General features: G+C 48.0%; 1 long non-coding RNA gene across 1 annotated transcript; it reads right to left on the reverse strand.

Annotated features, from left to right (window-relative positions):
* Positions 1-243: 243 nt before the first annotated feature.
* On the reverse strand, positions 244-1,078 carry LOC113975407. The gene is made up of 3 exons (XR_003536818.1): positions 859-1,078; positions 546-638; positions 244-381 (listed from the first exon to the last, which is right to left on the reverse strand). It is a non-coding gene; the product is annotated as an uncharacterized LOC113975407 (long non-coding RNA).
* Positions 1,079-8,241: the final 7,163 nt, after the last annotated feature.

Here is an 8,241-nt window from a genome sequence, read left to right on the forward strand (position 1 = left end):
TTTCGGGCTGATTTTCCAATGCAACAGCCCTGCATTAGAGGCTGTTTTCATGCTGATAAGAGCTGTCCCTTGGGGAACACAGTCAAGGCTCAGGGGGCTGCAGAGCACTGGCACAAGCTCAGACAAGCTCAGCAGCTCCCTGGGCACTGGGAGGAGAAATGACTCCCATTTGACTCCCAAAAGACTCCCAGCTGCCATCAAACCTACCTGGGGGACAGGGAGAGGGAGAATAACTCCCTGCAGGGCAAAAGTGGCCTCGGGGACAGATGTTTCCCACTGCTCCATCCCTGGGGTTGGGGAGTGTGGAGCCCCCTGTGCAGTAAAATCCAGCCTGGCAGGGACCTGATGGAGCTGCCAGCTCTGAGGTGGCACAGAACCAACCTGGAGCAGGGGACAGAACCAAAGGTCAGCATTTCAGGGGCACCAGAACCAGTCACAGCACGACTGGGTTTCCCTGGGGATCCTGGTAAAAAGGGGACAGAGCACAGAGGTACAAAAACTCCAACCCAACAAACTTGGGCAGGAAAAAAAGACTCTTCTCCTACCTGGAGGGCAGGGAAGAGGAAGAAATGACCCAGCAGGACAAAAGGTTCCTGCTTGGCACAACCCAACAGATCCAGAAGGTGGGGCTGCCATCCCTGTTAATGGAAAAGACACAGCCTGAGATGAAACACAGGAATTGCAAACATTACTGCAAAAACCGTATTGAGAGAGCTCAGGAAGAACAGAACTACAGCACTGAATTAAGGAAAATAAAAAGGGGAAAAAAGCCACCTTGAACCTGATTAGGCCTTTCAGGTGACCCTAATATCCTCCTCAAAAGCAACCATCAACACAATTTATTGTTCCCCTTCATACCTGAGTAATTCCCAGGAAACACTGGTTTGCTTGACGTGGATCCAGGTGGACAAAACCACCCAGGCATGCACAGTCCATCTGGTCTTGCCAGTCCTGGCTTGGAACAGACCCTTCCAGGAGGGCACAGCTGGCACTTGGAAGCATCCCAGAGATTTAAAGCTTCACTGTAGGTTCCAGGAGGACAAGGATATTGTGTGGCAAATTCTGTATTCCTGGGGCAATAATGACCTAGGGAAGAAAAGATGGTTTCATGACAGTTAACACGTGCTGGTGACAACCTGGGAAGAACCACACGTGGAATTCCCTTGTTCTCTTTCTGGGAAGGGCTGATTGTGGGCCCATCCTGCAGTTTGTCACTGTGTGTCACAGAAACATCCCATGGGCTGCACCAAATGAAGGGATCAGGGCTGAGGCTGAGCAGGTTGAGGTTGGGAGGTGCAGTCACACCCACCTGCAGGACAGGCTGTGTAGTTTGCAGAGGCAGACGTGCAGTAAAAGCCTTCTGGGCACCCCAGGCACTGTGCCAGCCCCCAGGACGGGCTGTAGGTCCCTGCAGGGCAGGGCTGGGCTCTGCTGCTCCCCATCACACAGTGATGGCCAGGGGGACAGGGACCTCCACTGGCTGTTGTCTTGGAAGAGAAACCCCACAGTTACAGCCTGAAAACTCAGAGGCTGCCCTCGCAAAAAGGTCTCTGCCAGACTCCACTGGTGAAGAGAAGAAGAGTATGAAATCCTGTGCTCACCCTGCAGTCTCCCAGGCTGCACACCTATCTTTTCCCAAAATAAAAGATCAGAATTCTGCCCATAATAAATCTCAGTGAGCTGTGGCACAAAGCCAGTGCCTTGTCGAGTTATCATCTTTACAAACTCAGCCTGTATTTTGCCTCAGAGGAAGGCTGACAGAATCAGCATTCTAATCAAACTCAGGCACTCCCAACCTCAGTAATTTTAATCAGATTTGGCATTCCACTCTGCTCTGCAGCATCAACATGCAAAGAGAGAGCTACTTTTGCCCAGCTTTGAGATGTAAAGCTCAAAGAACACCAGGTGTGCCTTGTCATCTCTGGCCTCTTTCACTATCAATAAACCAGATATACCTGATGAGATAATACAGTAAAAGAGAGTTTAATCCAGACCCAAAAAACTAAGGTGCCCTTATGGTCTTCAGTTCCAGAGATATGATATTTTGTAGTATTTATATCACAAGCACAGCTTACCCTGGGAGGTTTAGGAGAAATGGTTCCTCCACTGCAGTAGAATCCAGCCTCACATAATCCACTTGGAGAGACAAGTCCAGTCCCATCACAGAAATATCCTGAAATTAAGAAGGACCATAAATTAAAAAGACCATAATGATATTGATAATCCTTGTGGGAATATTCTGTGATATTGGCCACACAAGACAGACAACAGCAAGTACACAGTGAGGAAATATTCACTGAAGCACCACATTTGATGCCACCCACAGCTCTTCTCCTGGAGATGCTTTCAGTGGGAGTGGCTGCAGGTGCAGAGCTTCCATGCCTGAACAAACAGCCCTTGTGTCATCTCTGAGTGTGAAAACATCCAGAGAAAGGCTGGAAAGGGAAACTCTCAGCTTGCACTTCACTCTGAGTATCCACTTATGTGGGAAAATGGCAGATTCAGCCTCTGTGTGCTCCACCAACACCTCTCTCCAAGGAGGCAGTGCCTCAGGAGTGCCTGCTCTGGAACCACAGCTTCTCAGAGCCCCCAAAATGGCTCAGATCTCATCAATCCTTTCTTCCAGCCTTGTACCTGCATCACACAGGAGGCAGCCCTCGATGCCAGTGTTCCCAGAGGAGCTGCTGTAGTGACCAGGAGGGCAGGGCTGTGGGAGGGCAGAGCCCAGAGGACAATAAGCTCCCTTGGGACATGTGTTCCCCTGCAGACCATCCGTGGGTGTTGGGCTGGAGGCACCTCCCGTGCAGTAAAACCCAGCCAAGCAGGGCCCTGTAACGTGGGGCTGCCCTGCAAGTGCACAGTAATGCCCTGAAAAGCAAAATAATGCCGTGAGTAAGAGCAGAAAAATCCAGAAAGGTACTTCAGAGACACACAAAACCCACCCACCAAACATCAAACACATTCAGTGCCCATTGTCACACGTTCTCCTGTCACCCTGCTGAGGGATCTGTGTTACCTGGGTCACAGGGGGTGCAGTGAGACCTCAGGCTGCTCCCAGTCTGGGGGTTGTAAGTCCCTTTGGGACATGGGAACTGAGCTGCAGAAGCAGTACCTGCAGGGCAGTAGTGGCCAGCTGAGCATTCATTCTCCAAAAAGGAAGAGGAATTTTTGGGGCAGAAGAACCTGGTCCAAGGAGAGATTAAAAAAAAAATAAAAAGGAAGGAAAAAATTTTCCTAGTAATATTCTATTCAAATAATATATATTTTTATACATATATATAAAATATATAGAATACAAAATATAGTAATGGTATATAATATTAGTAATATATAATACATAGTAATATATAAAACAAAACCATAAAATATAATAATAGATAATTAGGATAATAATGATAATAATTACATATAATATATACTTATATAATATATATAATTACATATATAATGTATACATACATCCATAATTACATATAATATATATTACATATAGTATATATGTAATATATATACTAATATATATATTACTAATATATAATATCTAATAAAATAAAAATATACAAAATTAGTAATATATTATATATAATATATATTGTAGAATATATACTATATTCTAGCAATATTCTATTCTAATTTTCCTAGTAATAATCTATCCACAAATACCCTCCCACCAGTGGTGGGACCAGGTTGTCTAATGTGGCTGCTGCACTGTATTGACCAGAAAAGAGCTTCTTATGCATATCACTGCATCCTCAGTTGTTTCCTCCTGTGCCAAATTGATGGCATAATTGCAAAAGCCACAGAGACATAATTTTCTTAACTTGAGTCATAACATATCCAGGCTGTGATTCATCAACTTGTAAAAGTTAATCAAGGTCAAATCCACTCAGTAATTGGAGATAAATCCCCCAAGGAACAGCCAGGCTCAGCATCAGGTGATTTTCAAGATCCTCTTCCCCTTCAACAGGCCTCTGCCAGCCTGTTGCCAAGGGAACCTTCTATTATCTCCAGACAGGAGCAAAGTTTACGGTGCCAACTGGTTTCTGTGCTCTGAACAGCCTAAATCCCCTTCCATGGATATGGAGTTCGGACTTTTCCTGGTCCCATAATCATCTACACAGTGCTGTGAAGCAGAGCTCAGCAGCTGCTCTGCTTCCTCCTGGAGACAAGTGATAAAATAACTCATTTTCCCACCTCATCCTACTTTGCCCACCCTGCTTTTCCCACCATATCCAGCCAGCCATGGGTGGCTGGATAAACAATTATTTCCAGTAGTCCCTTTACTCATGTGTAAAGGTCACTCTCTCATTCTTACCCTTCAGGACAGGGGAGGCAGCTGGTTTGCCTTTGGGAAGGGTTATAGGATCCTGCTGGACAAGCAACTGGAAGAGCTGTGCCCTCAGGACAGAAATACCCTGGGAAAGAAAGACAGGACGGATCAGGATCAGCAGCCTTTGGAAAACCGAGGGCAAACCAGACATTTAAGCGGGAGCTCAACTCACCCTGTGGGCAGGGCGCTGGCTCCTCTCCAGAGACACAGTACTGACCCCCTGGGCAAGGCTGGCACTGCTCCCCGTGGCTGTGGGGCAGGTGGGAGCCAGGGGGACACGGGGCTGGAGCCCTGGAGCCGGGGGGACAGAAGTGATCCGGGGGACACGGAGCTCCCGAGAGGCCGTCGCTGGGCGTGGGGGTCTGGGCACCAGCAGCACAGTAATACCTGCACCAGGGGCACAGGGCGTGTTCCAGAGGGCACAGAACCCCTGGCAGAGCAGCCCTGCCCACAGCAGAGTGATGCCTTAAGCCCCCTAATGTTTTTTTATTTCTCTAATTTTGTAAGCCTTACAAGTTTTATAGGTAATAGAAGTAGATTTTAGAAACAAACCCCTTTCTCCCTCCTCCCCTAGCACCCCTTAGTTTATACATTCCTTAATCCTCTCACCCCATTCCATACCCCCCATGTCAACCCTATTACCGTATCCAGTAGAAAATGTTTAGTCTCTTAGCCAAGGCAAGCCTGTCTTGTTTGGGGAACACTTGTATCTTGGCCTAAACCGCAGGATAGAGTCAAGGAACTGGGTGACTCTGCTCTCTGTACCCTGAAGATGATGAAGGATGATGAAGAGGGGGTCCCAAAAAGCCCCCCGACCCAATTCCAGGAGGCGGGCCAGGGGGTGGACCAGGCCAAAAGTTATAGGGTGGACACACTTGGGATTGGCCAGATATTGTTATAAATGTAACATCTCGGGCACAGCCCGGGGCGCATCATTTACCATCTATTGCCTTGGCACAATTAAACCCTTTCTTATCTCACCCCAGCTAACGGCTCCTAGATTTTTTTCTTAGCACCAGCTGAGCAGGCATCAAGAGCATGGGAACGTGCTCGTTCTACTCACCCTGGGCTGCACTGCCCCGAGGGAGCCCCCAGCCCGGAGCCATTGCAGAAATATCCCCCGGGACAGGGCTGGCACTCCTGCAAACTCCTCCTGCCCATCCTGCCAGCCCACGTGCCAGGAGGGCACGGCAAGGGCACGGCTGCACCTGGAATGGGTCACCCCAGAGTGAGGGAATGCCACCTCGTGCTTCCCAGGAAGGAAGAGAAGTCGTGTTCCAAAGCACCCACCTCCAGGACAGTAATGCCCGGCAGGACAAGGGTGTCCTGACTCTCCATCCTGGGGGTCTCTTACCCAGGCACCGCTTTTACACCAGAACCCCTCTGCACAGTCTCCTAGAAAACAGAATAATCTGTGCAAAATACGTGAATATATGAAGCAAAAGGCACATAAATACAAATTTCAGAATGCAGACTGACGTGCAGATGTTTGTCATCGTGCAGAGCCAGTGCAAAAATCAGTGAGGGAATGGTCAGCAAGCAGAGGAGCTGCTTCTAATGCCAGGAGGGCAGAACTGGCAGCAGATGCCACACTGACAGAGAGAGAGAAGCACTTCCCTTCACCCTGACTGAGCACTACCTCCATACCTCACCAAGTATTCAAGCACACATTTCTCTTTAGAATCGTATTCAACACATTCTGAAATATTAAGAATTCTGTTAAAATGCTTGGTTGAATTAGGGCCTTCCAGGACAAGGACCAACAACAACAACAACAAAAAAATCATCAGCACTGATGTGGAAAAACAATCTTGAAAAAGATGGAGATGTCCTCGCTGGGTATTTTGCCCACTCTTTCTCTGCTAAACTTAATCACCTGCCCATCAATCACATGAAAGGATTGGTCCTTTGGGAACCAGGCTGAAAAAACAAACTGATTGTAAAAAACAAAACACCAGACAGGTTTGACACTGGAAAACTCCCACTGGATTTTTTTTTTTAAGAAGCATCACACATGGAATTCTACTTTCTGCAGTCATTCTTTCACATCTTGCTTAGGAAAACGAATTTTTTTTTCTTTCTCAGGAAGTCAAATGGGACAAGTTCACCTTGGGTGGGGTCAGAACCCTGGAGTCCAAGCCCTGCATGAACCATCAGCCACTGACATGACCCTCTAGCAGGAACAAGGATGCTCAGGACAGCACTTTACCTGTTGGGGCAGCAAGGCCAGGCAATTCACAGTATTTTCCTGGTGGGCACCTTTGACATTCCTGGACAGTTCTCAGTTTTTGCCTTGGCCCAAAGGTTCCTGCAGGGCAGCTGTACTGGGAGCTCCTGCTGGTCCCGGCTGGGCAGTAAAAGCCTCGTGGGCAGGGGTAAAGGGTGAAATCAATAACTGGCCCTTGCTGGCTGTCACAGTAATAACCTGCAGGGAGACAGAGGGAAAGAAGCTAAATCAGAGTTAGAAGCTGCAGAGGTGCTGCTCATTAGGAGAGAACAGCTTCTCCCAGCACACAAAGCTCGGTGGCCACTCAGAAAAATAAACCTCCTGCTGACCTTAAACAACTATTGATCTGACTCACAGCACTGCTGGCACAAACACACAGCAAAGCTTTCCACTTGCTGCACTCTTTAGAAGAAAATTTACCACCCAGAGGCCCCCAGAACACAGGACAAAGCTTACAAGTGACACAGAAAAACATCTGAGGACACAACATTGATCTCTCTGTTTCCTTTCAGGTGCTGAAACCCTTCAAAGAAAGTTTTCCCCCTGAACATCAGAGTTTTTCCCTTGGCAATATTTAAATTGCTCAGAACACACAGATGTCACCATTTCTTTCACATCTGAGTTGTTTTAACCTCTTATGGCCTTTTCACACGGAGACAGGAAATGTTCTCCACCAGGGAAGAGAAGGAACCACCAAGGCAGGCAGCAAGTCTCTAAACTGTGATCCACAGGATCCATAGAAAGGCTCAGGAGTTTGTAACAAGCAGCCACTTTTTGTAATGAGGGAAGCACAGAATAACATTGGGATATAACTTCTATTTTCAGGATGCCCGTATGGATTACAGCACCTCTGACTCCAGTCAGCTCTCCCAGCAGGGAAATGGCTTTTCCACTCTCAACCAGTGACTCACAGAAAGATATTTATTTTCAATTTGTCCAACTCACACTCCTCTGAGCACTTCCCCAGAGTCTCTGGGGGTCTGCAGTGCAGTTTATTCACCACTTACCCTCCCAGCACTCCCCAGTCGGGGCACTGAGCCCGGGCTCCTCACAGTAGAAGCCAGAGGGGCAAGGCTGGCACTCAGACAGTGTTCTCCTCCCTGGGAGGCTGGAAAAGGTGCCAGCTGGGCACAGCTGGGGCACTGCTGATGCTGCAGCTGAGAGAACAGAAGCAAAGACAGAATAGAGAGGACAGGCATTATTAGCTTTGTTTTACTCAGGGAAACAGAGGTGAAGCCAATAACATTCTAAAGTTCATGTATTGAGACAAAAATATTGCTTTATCACCTTCAAAGAGCAGGCCAGGGGAAGAATTTGGGATTTTATGGTCAGACCCCAGCAAGTTGGCTACCACACCCTCAAAATCACCCACTAGTGTTTCAGATGTTAAAGGACATGAAATTTTCAGTATTTCAGGCATCATGGGACAGGGAATCCTCAGTCCTGACCGTGCTGGATACTCACTGCAGTAGGTCCCCACAGGGCAGATGTTCCCAGTCACCCCATCTGTGGGTTTAGGGAGAGCTGCTTCCCCTGCACAGTAAAACCCAGCAGCACATTCCCCAGTGGGGACAGACAGACCTGCAACACGGAGAGGATGGTGGCACTCCAAGCACTGAGACCAAGGGAGAAAAGCAGGGAAAACTACTGCTCACAGCCCCCCCTCTGGAAAACACCACAGGCA

Source organism: Neopelma chrysocephalum, unplaced genomic scaffold, assembly GCF_003984885.1.
Source record: "Neopelma chrysocephalum unplaced genomic scaffold, ASM398488v2 Primary Assembly neopelma1_138, whole genome shotgun sequence".
In the NCBI taxonomy this organism is placed as follows: Eukaryota; Metazoa; Chordata; class Aves; order Passeriformes; family Pipridae; genus Neopelma; species Neopelma chrysocephalum.